Source organism: Crocodylus siamensis, chromosome 1, assembly GCF_052110815.1.
Source record: "Crocodylus siamensis isolate JL-2025a chromosome 1, ASM5211081v1, whole genome shotgun sequence".
NCBI classification, from domain to species: Eukaryota; Metazoa; Chordata; order Crocodylia; family Crocodylidae; genus Crocodylus; species Crocodylus siamensis.
This window is the reverse complement of record NC_143395.1, coordinates 372,969,237-372,986,356: the sequence shown is the minus strand read 5'-3', so window position 1 is coordinate 372,986,356 and position 17,120 is coordinate 372,969,237. Positions and strand designations below refer to the sequence as shown.

At 47.1% G+C, this 17,120-nt stretch overlaps 1 protein-coding gene across 5 annotated transcripts in view; it reads right to left on the bottom strand.

The window, feature by feature from the left end:
* The window catches only part of SMAD9 (SMAD family member 9), a 68,811-nt gene extending 60,714 nt beyond the window's left edge, over window positions 1-8,097 (bottom strand). For 3 of the 5 annotated variants that reach the window (XM_090027362.1, XM_090027392.1, XM_090027401.1), the window contains exon 1: window positions 7,964-8,097. The gene's annotated coding sequence lies outside the window, so the exon portion shown is untranslated. Of the gene's footprint in view, window positions 1-7,074; window positions 7,772-7,963 lie in introns of those variants that run through there. The other 2 variants (XM_090027371.1, XM_090027381.1) reach the window with 2 other exon arrangements.
* Between the last annotated feature and the right edge of the window lie 9,023 nt (window positions 8,098-17,120).

Here is a 17,120-nt window from a genome sequence, read left to right as displayed (position 1 = left end):
GTGGCTATCAAGTTACCTCTCAGCCTTCTCTTACTCAGGCTGGACAGGCCCAGTTCCCAGAGTTTCTCCCCACAGGGCCTCTCCTCCATTCCCTTAATAATATGGGTGGCCCTTCTCTGTATCTTCTTGAGCTTATCTACATCCTTCTTGAAGTTAGGTGCCTAGAACTGGACACAGTACTCCAGCTGTGGCCTCACCAATTCTGAATAGAGAGGGAGAAACACCTCCCTGGATCTAATGGCAACACATCAGTTGATGCATGCAAGAGTCCTGCTGGCAACTTTGTCGTCCTGTTGGCTCATGTTCATTTTCCTGTCGATCGTGACCCCCAGGTCTCACTCAGATGCTGTGCCAGCCAGTGGACCATCACCCATTGTGTAGTTATGGTGTAGCCTACCCAGATAAAGAACCTTACACTTCTCCCTGTTAAACCTCATCTGATTCTGTTCCACCCATAAATCCAGTCTGTCAAGGTCATCCTGGATCTTCACCCTATCCTCTGATGTGCCATTTTCCCACAGGTCAGTATCATCTGCAAGCTTAATCATTGACCTTTCCACCCCCTCATCCAATAAACATATTAAAGAGCATGGATCCAAGCAGCATTCCCTCTAAGCTGTGTAGCGTGTGTGGCCACGGGAATGCTGGATCCAAGTACTGATCCCTGGGGGACATCACTGGAGATGGCCCTCCAGGATGATGCCATCCTATCAATTATAACTCTCTAGGGGTGGCCTCTAAGCCAGTTTTCCACTCACCTCACTGTAGATTGGTCCAGCCCAGTACCCTCCAGTTTGGTTGAGAGAATCCCGTAGGAAACAGAACCAAAGACTTTACTGAAATCTAAGTAAATGACATCAACTTTGTGTCCCTCATACAGATGACTAGTTACTGGGTCATAGAAGGCCACGAGGTTTATCAGGCATGTTCTAGCCTCAACAAAGCCATGCTGGTTGCTTTTTAACACCCCATCAGTTACCAGCTTGTAACTGATGGCCTCCTTAACAAATTTTTCAAATATTTTACCCAGGACCAAAGTCAGACTGACCAGTCTGTAGTTTGAAGGGTCATCCATCTTCCCTTTCTTAAAGATGTCCACCATGCTGGCCCTCTTCCAGTTGTCCGGGACCACTCCTGAGTTCCATGACTCCTCAAGCAACTTTATCAGTGGCACTGCTATAAGCTCAGCCAGTTCTTTCAGGACTCCTGGATGCAGGTCTTCTGGGCCAGCAGACTTGAAAACATCCAGGTGTTGTAGGAAATCCCTCACCTGTTCGGTACTGATTTCATGTAGTCTGTTGTCTTCCCTATGTTCCCTGGGCCTCTGGTTAGGTAAACAGCCCCTGTTTGATTTCAGGAACACCGACAGGAAGTATTAACTTAAGAGTTTTGCCTTTTCGCAGAAGGTCTGAAGTGCAGCTGCTGATGGTGGACTGGGCATTTCCACCCAGGTCCTGCAGAAGGACAATTCAACAAACCCAGGCTCTACATGGAATTTGATTATTTCATTATAATGTAAGAAAAGATGGAAGTACTGAGAATCTGTCTGCCCAGATTCTATCACTGGGAGACGAACAGCTCTCAATGACTTCACTTGGAGTTGTAGGATTTTCCCCCTTTGAAAATCATGAACTTTTATGAGTTTAGGTGCCTAAATTTAATCAACTGTATATGGAAATGCAGGTCTATAATTGCTGCTTAGGAAAGCATGGCCAGTGACTACATCACTGGACTCAGGAGACTGAGATTTCCATTACCAGTTCTGCCACTGGCCTGTGGCTTTGGGCAGTTCAATTTCCCTCTCTGTTCCCTAGTTTCCCCATCAGTAAAATGGGATAATAATGCTGGCTTTTGCTGTGAATGGCCAGTTGTGAACACCCTCTCCATGCTGCTATAGGGAGAAGTACTGGGTGTGGATGCTTTCCCAGTGCCACAATGGGGAAAAGCGCTGGCTGTGGGCAGGTTCCAGCACTTGTCTTCTTGACCTGAGGCAGGTCATTCTGGCCCACAACCAGGAAAAGTGATCTGCTGATCTAGAAAATTAAATGTAAAAAGAATCAACTTTGTTGAATATTGCAAACTTTGTAATCTTGAGCCCTGTGGTCATATTATTGTCATTAACCTATAAATTCCACTTCTGTTCCTGCTTTATCATTTGCTGTCCCAAGAATTTATAGTTGTTATCCATTTAATGGCTTCCCTCTAGCCACTACTATAACTTGTCATTCCTGGTGGGCCTAGGCCCACCATCATTGAATAATACAGGGGTAGCCAACTTTTGCCGGTGTGCCACAAACTCAGTCCCATCCTCTCCCTATGTGCTGCTCTAATAGAGTTTGTGTCCTGGAGCACCACAATGCAGGCAGGGAATCTTAAGTCTCAGAGTCAGGGCAAGACACTGTTGCAAGAGGAGGTACCACCCCAAAAGGCAGGTTAACTTTCTCTGGCCCTGCAACAACTACAGTTTTATATAGCTAGGAACCTACCAAAATTGTGATTTTGCAAAAATCGTGAAATCCAGCATTTCTTGTAAAATGGGGCAATTCCTGCAAAATCTGTGGGGGAAAAAATACTTACTGAAAATAAAATGCTGGCAGTCCTCAAAGAACTGTAGCCTGGCCACACACCCCACCCAGGGTGAAAATGGAGGGGGGCTGTCAGCACAAACAGGAGACCAAGATAGCCACTTCCCCCCATCCCTTGCCGCTGATTGGCTGACAGGGCTGTCTGTCATGTGGCCCTACTGCTCTCCACCAACTGGTGGCAAGGGACTGGGTCACATTAAAAACAGCCCTTGCAACCAATCAGTGATGAGAACCAAGGCTGTATCACTAATCAGTAGGGAGGGGTGGGGCCACAGGGGCCCCTTAGTCAATTAGAGGCATTGGTGGAGAGGCATGTGCCACAATCGGGCCGTGAAAATTGTGGCCAGCTGCAGAATCACCTTATGGAATCAGCCAGTCACCTCCTTGAGTTGGGTAGACCCCTATATATACAGCAGGGATATAGAGCCTTGAATTTGGAAGTGGCTGCAGGGCCAGGAAAGAGTTAACTTGGCTTTTGATAGTGACATCTCTTCTCTGTCACAGCAGTCTCCTGCCACAACTTGCTCCACATGACTGGAGCCATCCTGCCTCCATTTGGGCACCTTCCTTTAGTGAGTGCCTGGGGCTTACAAGCTACTTTAGTAGTTGCCCATGGCATGTGTGCCATGGACTGGCCATCCCTGGTATAACAAATAGTCCTGCTGCCCCAGAAATGTCACAAGACTCCATACTATGGAAGGCTCAGTTAGTGCACAGGGGTTGGACTAAGATGACCTCTTACTGTTCTTTCCAGCCCTGTTTTTCTATGATTCTATCACTAGCACAATTATTTGCATTTGAAAGTGTTATTGACATGGTACAGTACAATCAGCAAACACTGCATTGTAGAATGGTAAATCAGACCAAACAAACAACAGCTCCCTGCCTACTGCTGCTTAGTCTATATGCATGGCCAAGTACAATACAACACAGAACAAACACCGAGTACTAGCTAATCAAGACAGACCTGATCTTGCTCCTTCTGAAGCCTGGTAATGAGGGTGAAGGGAAGCCTGAAGCAGAACAATATGTAATGATCCACAGTTTCTTTCTTTAATGCACCACAGTTTTGAAGCTAATAGAGAGCTTATTTGGAGAGCTCTGAAAAGAGTGGGTTAAAAACTAAACACAAAGTCACAAAGGTAGATTCTGGAGAGAGAGTGTGTGTGTGAGTGTGTGAGTGTGTGTGTGGGGGGGGAGAACTGAAGCAAAGAAGACAGTAACAGGATTTTGGCAGCAGTAATTCTGACAAGGAGCAGAGAGGGCTGAGAGAAATGAAGTTGCTGGAAAGTAGAAGGTTGCAGTATCAAGATGGAAAGTTGCCATAGTGTGGACTAATGCTTTGGCAACAGCAAAGGGAGGGAAGGGATGAACCTAGGAAGTACTGTAAAGAAAGAAGTGACAAGCGCTGGCTGGGAATGTGGGGAACCAGAAGAGCCAAGATGCTAGACAGGGCTGGATAAAGGGAGAAGGGCAGTAATATTAACAATGACAGAGAAAGCTGGAAGAATAGAGGTTGTTGGGACAAAGACACATGAAATGCATTCCGGCTTTCTGTGAATCCTGAGGTACTCTTAATTAGTGTGTGAAGCACAGGGTTAATTTTGCAACCTGGACCTTAACATCAGCTTCCAGGATAAGGAGGGATTAACTAAACTCGAGAGCTTTTGTTTGTGTTTCTAAGTAGATAGGAGAGAGGAAACAATCGGGATGGTTACGTCTTCTGCTCACCTGCTGAACTGCAGAGGAGTCCTAATTTATAGAGTTACACCTCTTCACCTTATTTAATATTCTGATTCAGAACTCAAATAAAATGCTACATCATACATTTGTGAGAGGCACTGCTACATTCTTGCAGGTACCTCAGCTTAATTTCAACTCAAATACTTTCACCTCAACTGAATTTCAACTCAAATCCCCAAGAGTTTTGATTCCAATCCTTGTAACCCTTCACGGCTACTCAGAAAAGGGTTTTCTGACATTTTTAGGCCATATAAAAAAATATGCATTTTCCATTGCCATTTCAGTGCAGCCCCATACTCCTTAATGTAGTTCTTTTTCAATTGTATAAATCCTAATGCCATTATCATTTGAACATAATACAAAAATCTAGGATTGGAAATGATTTACAGTACCTTTGAAAAAGCTCATTTTATTACAGTCAACACCAGTCCTAATTTTTTCTTGTGGCAAGTGCTCTCAGAGACAGTATTTAAAACGTGCTTTCTTATTGCCCTTACTATAATTATTATTTTTTGCTGTTAACATACACAAATACCAACCAGCAGCAGGAAATCACTCAGTTGAGAATAACAAACACTCATGGAATCAAAACTCATGGCAAAGGTAATAACTTTTATTGGACCAACTAGATATTTTCAAAAAAAAATCTTTGCTGTATTCTTTTTAGATCAAATATTTATCCAGTTTTCTTCCCCTTCTCTGTTTATTTCCAAGTATCAAATTATACTATACAGATTCTCATTAGTAAATATAACTTTGTATTGTTTGCAATTAGCAAACAATCCAAAGCACTTTTGCTTCTCCTTTTGGCTTCCTTTATTCTGTTAATTTAATTTCGATTAGAAGCCACAGCACAACTGATTCTGGAATTGCTGCCTCGGTGCTCTGGTTAGTGGTCACTTGTAATTAACAGCCGACATTCTTCCAATTAAACAATGGAAAAATAAAACTTTATCAAGATGGGATAGATTAACCATCAAAATTACACCACTTAAGTATTCCAGAGAGAAACTGTGGGACATGCTATCTCCCTAACTGATAACAGCAGATAGTTAAGAATTCAAACATGAGATGCAAAAAAGCTTGCAAAGAAAAGGAGAAAAGGGAGAATTAACTATCTGACTTCATCTCCTGGGATTTCAGGGTTTCAGGCCCAAGTGTGCTTCTGTTAAAATAAAACTACTATTGATCTCAATGGAAGGAATATAAAGGCTTCCCTTGAAATGTAAATGTGTATTTTGGGTACACATGTACTTGTCATTTGGGTTTGGACAAATTTATGTATCAAACAATACTTAATACTTTGCAGGGGTCCTATGAAGATGAGTGTCTGTTAAGCATTTATGTACCTACTTATTTTAGTTTATGTACAAACAAAAGTGTCTATGCCAAGCCCTAGGGCTCTCTTAAAACTTTAACAGCCCTATTACCATAATCATTATTAATAAAATACCCATGCTTCACAGATTCATACTATAGTCATTCACGCAAAACTACAGCTTGCCTGAAGATTTTACCACTGCCAATAACAAAGCAAAGGAGAAAATGTTTACATCTCCAGCTCCCAGCAAAACCAGCCAGTCGGGAATCTGAAACCATTTTAGAACTGAGTAATGATTATACACACCTCTTGATAAATTTCACTAGTAAAACATCAACAGCTAGCTGCTTATTTTAAGTGGAGTAATAAATGAAATGTTAAAAGAACTGGGGTTAAAAAAAATATTTCCCTCCTTAACAATGAATATGAAACAAACATGAGCCAGCCAAATGTTGGCACCTATCAAATCTGGAAGAAGGGAGTTGTCTGAGTAGATTAAAAACAATGAAGTTTCTTTGAGTGATGACAGTTGTTCCAGCCATTGCTCTGGGGATTTATTGCTCAGAGGAGAATTTTACAGTAATTCCTTTAGTTTCCCCTAAATGAGATGGGAAGATAATGTGTTCCTAACCCGAAAGACACTTTCTTTATAAGCATGTTTTTACATGTATTTCAGTTATAAAGCACTGAATTTGGTCTTATCTGCAGCGTCCTTCTTGGACAGCCACAGACTTGAATACATTCCAAGGACTCGCACATCATTTCCTATTGCAACGGGATTAGGACAAAACTCATTCATTAAGAAGCTATCTTTGGTGGAGAATGATTTATTTTCTTCCTTCACCTCTATTTACTATACACATTTAATTATGGAAGTTTTCTCCTTTTTTTCACTCACATGAATGAGAATTCTTTAAAGCAAGCGTGATTGATTAGTAGCAAGTGGGAGACATGTAGAGGGAAAAAGATAAACTAACACCACACCCATTAATTCATCTGTACTGTACTACATTTGTAAAGTCCCTTTTCAGATGCTCCTAAATAATAATAGTAACGACAACAATAATGAGGAAGACGATAATGATGATGATGATAAAATAATGGTAATAATCACAATGGTGGCAATAATGGTAATGATAGTGATAATAATGATGATGACATTATTATGATTATGATAATGATGATGACATCATAATGATAATGAAATCATAATGGTGATAATGAAATCAATGATGGTGAGGATCATGATGATGATAATGAAATAATGATGATAATAATGATGGTGGTTGGTGATAACGAAATGAGGACAACAATAATTATAATGATAATGGTGGTAAAATAACGCTGATGATAAGAACAATGATAATAGTAATAACAAAACCAGAGCAGTCCAAGGGTAATTGGCACCCTAGGCAGACTGTGTACCTTGGCGCCTCCACCACTTCCAATACAGAGGAAAATGAGGATAACGTTGCCAGCGCTCTGCTCTTGTCATAAGTCCGCTCAGGAGTTGGAAACGCAGGAGTCGCGATACTAGTGATCTTTCCCGAGATCGTTTCCGAGGTCTTTCTCCGCTTCCCCCACCAAAGGTCTTAGACCAAGGTGGAGCCGGAGCTGGCCAGGGCTGTTACTTAGAATGACGTTCCTGTTAGTTTGTTCTGCGTATAATTCTGGCGGCCCCCCACAAATTTTGGCGACCACCTAGGTCGCCTCACGGTTGGTCCGGCCCTGAACCAAAGAACTATATATACATCGAACAAGCACAATGACAACTACAACGATCATCACCGTAACAATAACTCGTTTAACAACTGAAGTAGCAATCACCAAGCGGCAGCACCAATAACGGGGGAGGAGGAGGATCTCCCCGAGCTTTCTCCCGCTCCGGGCACCCTGCTCCCCCGCCGGTGTCACTGACCTGCCGCCCGATCTGCCCCGTGCCGGCCGCAGGAGCGGGCGCGGGTCCCGGAGCAGCCGTGCCCGCGCAGCCCCGCCGTCCCCCCGCGCCTCCTTCCCCCGCAGCCCTGGCGTCGCTGTGTCTCCTCCGTGCGCCGCCGCCGCCCTCCTCCCCCTGCAGCCGCGTGCGGGAGCGGCCGGGACCCGCGCCCGGGAAGGAGGCGACGGGACGGGGCTTGGGGGGGGGGGGGGCGCCCCCGAGCGCAGCCTGGCCTGGCCCCCGCCCCCCGCCCCCCCGTGCGGCCGCAGCGCGGGGATGCCCCCACTGCCCCCGCACGGGGATGCTGCCCCCGCCACCTGCCCGCCGGCAGGAGGGTGGAGGCGGCCGCCACGCCGGGAGCGGGTCCGCGGCTCTTACCTGCCTGGTCCCGCCTGCCCCGCCCCGCCCCGAGCCCCCGCAGCGCCTGCAGGAACCGGCGGCGGCAGGGGCCGAGCGGCAGCGGCAGCGGCAGCGGCAGCAGCAGCCCCGGCCGGCGTCAGTCAGGCTGGAGCCTGCGAGCCTGTATTAGTGCGCCGGGCTGGAGCGCGGCCAGGCAGCGCGGCTGGCTCCGGCCCGCCCCTGCCTCCCCCCGCGCCCCGCCACTCGCTCGCTCGCGCACTCACACACACCCCTCCGCACACGCACGTATACACACCCTCCGCACCCCCCATCACATGCAGCCCCCCCACACGCTCCCCACAGCCCCCTACACACAGCCCTCCCCCCATCACATGCAACCCCCACACACGCTCCCCACAGCCCCCTACACACAGCCCTGCCCCCCACATGCACCCTCCCTTCCACATTCAACCCCCACACGGCTCCCCACCCCCCACACGCACCCCCCCACTCACACGCTCCCCCTCCACATGCAACCCCCACACACCCTCCCCACAGCCCCCCTACACACAGGCCTGCACACACACTATCCCTCTCCACACACACACACATTCCCCTCTGCACACATGCTCCCTCTCCAGATGCAACCCCCACACATGCCCCCCTCCCCCAAACACGCTCCCTTGCCACCCCCCGCACATACCCCTCCCCAGATACATGTTCCCCCTCCACCCACACACACCTCCTACACAAACCCTCCCCAGATACACACTCTCCTTCCACACACAAACACACACAAGTGCTCCCCACTCAGGCACAGAGGGAAGCAAGGGGCCAAGCACCTGGCCACCCCCCCTGCCTGCCCCACCTGTGCTCCCCCCCCATTCATGGATTCCCACCAGAAACTCTGACTTGTGGAAGCCAAGGATGAGACTGGGGGGGTTAGAGCCCAGGCTCCTCTTCCCTGCCCGTCCAGCCCTTTGCCCAGCTGCCTGGAAGGGCCTGACTGGACAGGTCCAGACCAGTGATTCTCAGTGTGGGGAGAGGGGAGCATGGGACCCCAAGGTGCCTTGAGAGCCTATCAAGGGTGCTCCCAGGGTGCTACTTACAAAAAACTAGATCTCTTGGCTCCAAAATGATACCTGTTATTAAACCAGCTGGGAAATCACAAGAAAACTGTCCTTTTCTGCAAGCTTTCAGGATCAAAGTCCCTTCATCAGGCTCTGGAAAAAGTATAGATGGTACAAGATTGTAAAAAGTCCCCATAGGTAAGAAATAAACGTAATTCTGGCACAGAGGGAGCTGACAATGGAAGGCTGTCCCTCTGGATCCAAGAGAGCGTCTTTGTGGGCTGTGCTGGGTAGCTCTTTGATGTATAGATCAGGTAGAATTCCTTCCCTGGAGGTGTCAGATGGCAGGCAGGGGGGTAAAAAAATCTTTCTTGCTGTTCTGCAATGAAGTTTAAAATCCAAAACCGGCTAAAATTCTGCATCTTCCATGTTTCAGGGGTGTACTTGGTAGCTGTGTTGGTCTGGGACAAGAAGACATACAAAAAAACAACTCTTGGTTCCAGAATGATACCCACAGTGCTACACAGCCCTAGCACTGGGCCAAACAGGAGTCACCAGATAAAGGGGAGATTTTGAATAGGAACCTGTTGAATAGGATTAAAAGCATCCTGCCCTGCTGGGGGTTTCTGAGTTGTTTGCAACAGAAAAACAGCACTGTTACTTTTCCAGAGTCAAAAAATGAATCAAAGCCAGGAGCCAGCATCTTTTGAGGGGTACCTCCAATGTGAAATGAAGGTTGAGAACCACTGATCCAGACCTTCCCCACATCTACAGCCAACCAGGCTCAGGGCCCGGGTTCTAGTCTGTCCCTGCTGGGGAGTTGATTTGGAGCCACAGTTCTCAGACCCATCTGGGTCACCTACCCCTTTAGAGGTGTGCCATGTAGATACACACTCCCATGGCTACATGTTACACATAACACATTTTGTCACTACCACTGTACTGTATAACCTCTCTGCCAATGTCAGAGGTGATGTAGAAGCTTTCCTCTTTCCTTTCTACTTTCCTGCCCCTTCCTCTCATGTACCCTCCTTCTAAAATTTTGCCCTATATCCCAGGGATATAGGATGTAGGAGAGAGTTAGCTGGTCACCCAGTTCTGTTCTCCTGCTGAAGACAGTATGGTTCCTTGAGAATATGTCCTAATGCCTTACCTGGTCTTTTGGGTGTCACAGACATTGGAGTTCCTCTGGGAGGCTTTTCTGCTCCCAAAGGATTCTCGCTGCCAGGCATCCCTTTACATTGAGGGTACATATATAATGAGTATGTGAATAATGCATCCACAATTAATAAACACCACTCTATTTGTCAGCATGTTGCAACAGAACGTTATAATTATTCTTGTTTATAAAAGGGCTTTAATGACTTCATCCTTAACCTGCATGACATGATGTTATGTAGATCCATATGCTGCATTAATACACAACGGGACAAATTATGGCCGGGTTAAAAGAAGTGTGCCGATTTGGGGGGAGGGGTTGTCAAGAGCTCCTTTGAAAGCCTTGTCTAGGAAGCAGCCAGTCAAAGGCATGGGGGTTAAGAGCCAGCTGGTATTGACTGCAGGGCTGCCCCTCCTCCACCCAGGACTCCTGGAGCCCTGTGTTTCATTCAGGCACAAATACTGCCCTACTGCATGAAAAAATCCTTCCTGTACCCCATAGGCACAAAGTTCACATCCAATCTTTCATCCAACCTTTTCCTTTTCTTGATTATTACCCCATGGTCCTTGTCCATGTGGGTACTAACGATGCGGCCAGGAGAGCCCCTGATCGCCTGATGGAGGACTACCATGCTCTGGGAGGCGTGCTGAGGGAGATGGGCGCACAGGCGGTCTTCTCTTCCATCCTGCCAGTGAGCGGACGCGGCAGACGTCACGAGATGTGCATTGCGGAGACCAACTGGAGGCTACAGGAATGGTGCTTCGAGGCGGGCTTTGGCTTCCTCAGCCATGACCGGCACATCGTGATGAGAGACATGCTGGGATGGGATGGGCTCCACCTTTCCCCTAAAGGTAAGCGTGTGTTCTCTTCCAGGTTGGTGAACCTCCTTCGGCGGGCTTTAAACTAGGCTCGTCGGGGGAGGGGGAAGATGAGGGCGGAGGAGACGATGAGATACCAGGCCCAGCAACAGCCAGCGAGCCCAGACCAATGGTCAAAAGGGAGAAACAGGTAAGCGATGGGGGACGGGGCATTGCTGAGACTAGGGGGTCAGTGGGCACAACCGCTGAAGGCCTCAAATGCCTCTACACGAATGCCCGAAGTATGGGGAAGAAGCAGGAGGAACTCGCCCTCCTCCTAGCTGTCACCAGCCCTGACATAGTAGGGATCACAGAAACGTGGTGGGACTCATCGCATGACTGGGCGGTGAGTGTCAAGGGCTATAGGCTATACAGGAAGGACAGGATAGGAAGGAAAGGTGGAGGAGTAGCACTCTACATCAAGGAGGAATATACTTCCTCGTTAATTAGCATGGGGGTAGAGGGGGGGCACTCTGAGGTGCTCTGGGTTAGAGTAAAAGGCAGTCCAGGGGAGAGAGACTTAACGGTGGGAGTCTACTATAGACCTCCCAACCAGGGAGAAGAGCTCGACCTGGAATTCTTAGGTCAGCTTACAGAGGCAGTGAGGGCTAAGGATGTGGTCATCATGGGGGACCTGAACTTCCCAGACATCTGCTGGGAGGAGCAGTCAGCCAAGTCTGATCGCTCACGTCGGTTCTTAGCCAGACTGCAGGACCTCCATCTAACCCAGGAGGTGCACAGTCCCACCAGGGGAGACGCCTTGTTGGACCTAGTGCTGGCCACGGGTGATGACCTGGTGAGGGGGCTGCGGGTGATGGGCCACCTGGGAGACAGTGATCATCGCTTGCTGGAATTCACCATCCAGCGTAAGGTGGCAAAGGGCTGCAGCAAGGCAACAGCCCTAGACTTTAGGAGGGCTGACTTCAACAAGCTAAGGAGGATAGTTGGGGAAGCGCTGAGGACCCAGAGGGGAAGGGAATCAGATGTCGAAGGTGAGTGGTTGCTCCTTAAGGAGACGATCCTCCATGCCCAAAGGGAGGTAATCCCAACAAGGGTCAAAGGGAGCAGGAGGGCACATAAACCCCCATGGCTCACTAAGAGCATCCGGGAATGTCTCCTTGCTAAAAGGGAGGCATATACCCAATGGAGAGATGGGGTCATCGCCAAGAAGGACTATGTTATAGTCGCCCGAGGATGTAGGGGGGCAGTCAGGAGGGCCAAGGCAGAGTTGGAGATAGGACTAGCTTCCCGGATCAAGGACAATAAGAAGTCCTTCTTCAAATACATAGGGGGTAAAAAGAGGGTCCCGGGTAATGTGGGGCCCCTGCAGGACACGATGGGCAACTTAGTCATCACGCCAGATGACAAAGCTAACATATTTAACGATTTCTTTGCCTCTGTCTTCCTAAGTAGGGACCAGTTCAGCCACCTCCCTGCTGGGCCCCCCTCGGGCCCCGAGAGAGACACGCCTGGGCCAAGGGTTAGTGAGGAGTTAGTTAGGGTACTTCTGGAGAGGCTGGACGTGTTCAAGTCCGCTGGTCCAGACGATCTTCACCCTAGGGTTCTACAGGAACTGGCTGAGGTCATTGCGGGACCCCTGGCACGGCTCTATGAGCACTCGTGGTGCTCTGGCGAGGTGCCGGAGGACTGGAAGAGGGCCAATGTGGTCCCTATCTTCAAAAAGGGAAAAAAAGAGGACCCGGGAAATTACAGGCCAGTTAGTCTGACCGCAATCCCGGGTAAGCTCTTTGAAAAAATTATCCTGGCACACATCCAGGAGGGCCCTGCGGGGGAATGCATGCTCAGGGGCAACCAACATGGGTTTATCAGTGGCAGGTCTTGTCAGACCAACCTGGTGGCCTTTTACGATCAGGTCACCAAATCATTAGACGCAGGGGTTGCTGTGGATGTAGTCTTTTTGGACTTCCGGAAGGCTTTCGACACTGTCTCTCACCCTGTCCTCATCAAAAAGCTGGGAGACTGTGGTGTCGATGCCCACACGATCAAATGGGTCGCCAACTGGTTGGAGGGCCGCACCCAGAGGGTGGTAGTGGATGGGTTCTTCTCGACATGGAAGGATGTGGGCAGTGGGGTTCCGCAGGGCTCGGTCCTCGGGCCTGCACTGTTCAACATCTTCATCAGTGACTTGGATGAGGGGGTAGAAAGCACCCTGTTCAAGTTTGCTGATGACACTAAGATGTGGGGGGATGTGGGTGCACTAGAAGGGTGCAATAGGCTACAAGCTGACCTTGACAGGTTGCAACGGTGGGCGGATGAGAATAGGATGGGGTTTAACACTGATAAGTGCAAGGTGTTGCACATGGGGAGGAAGAACCGGCACCACACTTACAGGTTGGGGAACTCCCCTCTTGCCAGCACGGAGACGGAAAAGGATCTTGGAGTCGTCATTGACTCCACGATGAACATGGGCCGGCAGTGTGGGGAGGCAGTCAAGAAGGCCAATCGTACCCTGTCATGCATCCACAGATGCATCTCGAGCAGGTCCAGGGAGGTGATCCTCCCCCTCTATGCGGCACTGGTCAGGCCGCAGCTGGAGTACTGCGTCCAGTTCTGGGCGCCACACTTCAAGAGGGACGTGGACAATATGGAAAGAGTTCAGAGGAGGGCCACTCGTATGATCAGGGGTCAGCAGGGCAGGCCTTATGAGGAGAGGCTACGGGACCTGAACCTGTTTAGCCTCCACAAGAGAAGGCTAAGGGGGGACCTTGTGGCCTGCTACAAACTGGTCGGGGGGATCAGCAGGTATTGGGGGAGTCCCTGTTCCCCCGTGCGCTGCCAGGAGTGACCAGGAATAACGGTCACAAACTGGCGGAGGGTAAGTTTAGATTAGATATTAGGAGGCGCTACTTCACAGTCAGGGTGGCTAGGGCCTGGAACCAGCTTCCAGGGGAAGTGGTGCAGGCTCCTAGCCTGGGGATTTTTAAAAGGAAGTTAGATGAGCACCTTGCCGGGGTCATCTGACCCCGGTGCTCTTTCCTGCTAAGGCAGGGGGTCGGACTAGATGATCTACCTAGGTCCCTTCCGACTCTAGCTACTATGAAACTATGAAACTATAAAAAGGTAGTTTGTAAATAACATCAGTAGATTTTGTAGGGGAGTTTTGGACTGTTTGAGAAACTGACCATAAAGCCATAACTTGCAATCATAACTTGTAACAACAGTGGATCTATTTCCTATCTTCCATACTAAGTAGCAAGCAATTATTAGCAATAGCAAAATAACCATTTATGCATTGCATAACAATCTGTAATGAGGCATTTATATCAGTTGTTGTATGTACAGAAGTAAAGAGAAATACAGGTATCAGTGATCTCTTGGTCTAATGACACTAGTAGTAGAAGTCACGAGAAATAAGAGGCACTCTAACTTCACGAGCTTTAAGATACTGACTCTAGGGCTACCACTGAATGAATCAGCTCATGTTAAGTCCTGTCATGTCTAAAAATCCATCAGAAGTGTGATCAAAGATGTCACTAAATATGGAGCCCTGACATCTCATAACAACCTTTATCAATTATAAAACTTGGCAGAAAAACTACTGTACTTTGCACAGAGAGTATAAGCCCACAATGAAATTATAGTTTAATAATAAATGTTATGTTCCGTAAAACAAGGAATCTGACTCTGTGAATAACAAGTAATAATAAGGGACCTTCCGCTGTGGGTGCATTTACACATGCAATTAATGCAAAGCAATACATTTTGGAACAATTTGAGCCATAGCATCTACATGTGTGCCCAGGACAGCAGCAATCTGAACTGGGGTGGAGCAGGCCCAGGCTGGCAGGAGGCACGGGAGGTCAGCCCCAGGTGGGAGTATTGGAGGGGCTGGCTGGGGCCCAAGGGTGTTAAAAGTGCAGAGCCATGTGGCTAGGTAGTAGGCAGGAGTCTGGCCCTGGGCTGGCTGGGGTGAATGGGCACAATTTATACCTGTGATCAGCATCTACATGTGTTTAATCGCAGTAAATTACCCTGGCAAGAGATAGTACTGTCCTGGATAGTACTATCTTGCAGTAGTGTTAATTAGTTTATTGCGGCCTAATACCACGACGTATATAGATGGTGACACTTTACTCCACAGCTAATTAGTCTACTCTGCAGTAAAGTGCTTATGTAGATGTAGCTTGTAACGGTTTAGGCTTCCCATCTAGGTCCTAAACATCACAAATGTTTCAGCTGCTTTTCCATTACTGCTGTGTTCCTTCATCTGAATGAGACATTTGAGAAATGAGTGGCAAGTGAGACACCTATTTTTGAATCTATCATAAACATTTATGAAGCACCAACTACTACTGTATCTTGAGGATGATACATGAGACGTTGTATCTGTAATGATGTTAACATTTGAAGAAAATGGTAAAGAAATCATGCACATAAAAAGCAAATCAATAATAGTAGGATTGTTTACTTAAATATGGTACTGAATTTAAGTTAAATTGATACAAGCCATTTGAAAAACAATCAAAATGCAACCACACAGTCTTAGTACCACTTTAGCTAAATTGACTTAAAATGGATTTACTTAACACAGTGCAAACTGGATGTGTGTCAACAAGTAGACTTTGGGGTACCACCAGATTGCACAGGAGAGAAGCATGTGTCTTGCAGATAAAGTTTAGCTGCTTTACTTTTAGTACAGAAACTAAATGAAACACATATACAAAAATGTTACTTCATATTTCCTACTTCAAATAGCCTGTGAACTATGTCTGCATTGCATACTTATAACAAGGATGCAGTCAGAATAAAAAGTAAGGCCAATATTGCAATGATAAATAAGGAAGTAAAAGCAATATTGTAATAGATTAATTATAGAGCATTAGAGTAATTAATACTACCAGTTTGTACCTAGCAACCTTCTTCAGGAGCACTCCCCCTTCCAAAATTGTCATAAGATAACACTTGCTCCCAATGCAACCATTTTGACCTCTGCACATTAACCTGATATTTTTCTTTGTGACTCAAGACACTTATTTCCCCCAAAAAAACCCAAAATACCCATCATCTTATTGCAGCATCTCAATAGGCTCAGCACCATGGGAATCGCATCACCTGGCTGAATTCTGTTGTCTCATATGAGATGAATCACACGTTTCACTGTTGTATGAAGCAGCTTTTAAAACTGAAATATGAAGTGAAAGAGACAAGGGTGGAAAGCAACAATATAGGTTCAGTGCTGAGTGAGTTAAGGAGAGAAGGACAAAAGGAGGTTATCAGGGAAACAGGATGATGAACAAAGATCTTAAAAGCCTATTCAAGAATAGTCCAGAGATATGATGAGACCTGAAAAAAGTACTATATAGAAAGCTACAGTTTAAGCAGCAGAAACCAGGCAGAAACCAACAACTGAGGAATTACTATAAATTACATAGATGTAAATGGTGACCAGACTGGTAGTTAATGACAGAATGTGGAACCTGCCTTCTTTGGGTCAGCAGCTGATTCAAACCAGTGGGAAGGGTAATTCATGTTCTGAGGCATGAGCACAATATGAGGTGGAGAATGATGATAAACCACCAACCATTTTTACAAAGACACTGGATTTCTGAGTTGGTAGGTTTTCTGCAGTTCAAGAACTCGAAATTTTTCTACATATACCTCAATTTATTAAACAAATTCTGCTGTGAGTTGCAATGGTATAAATCTGAAGTAACTTAGGATCATATTAGGAACTTCGCTGAAACCTGTTGTGATCATATCTTATCAGGATTCCAATACCCCTTTTGTTTCTCTGTTTATTTCTGATTCAAATTCAGAACCTCCCTAAGGGCAGATGCAAATGAAAAAATAAGAATAAGATTCTTCGGACACCTATGCACATGCCCAACAAGTGCTCCAATGCATTCTAATTCGAATGCGTCATAGCAGACTTGATTAAGTCTACTGTAGCGTATTAATTAGTACACTCCAGCAGCCTTGGTGTCACCCGTATTCAGTATACCCACACTTCCAAATGGCAGTGGGAGAGTTTTCAAGCTCATAGAACATGCTTTAGTTAAAGCACCTTCACTGCCATTTTGAAATGCAGGGATGCTGAATACATGAGAAGCTGTGGGCACTTTAGAGCAGTTCTGGAGAGCCACTCTAAT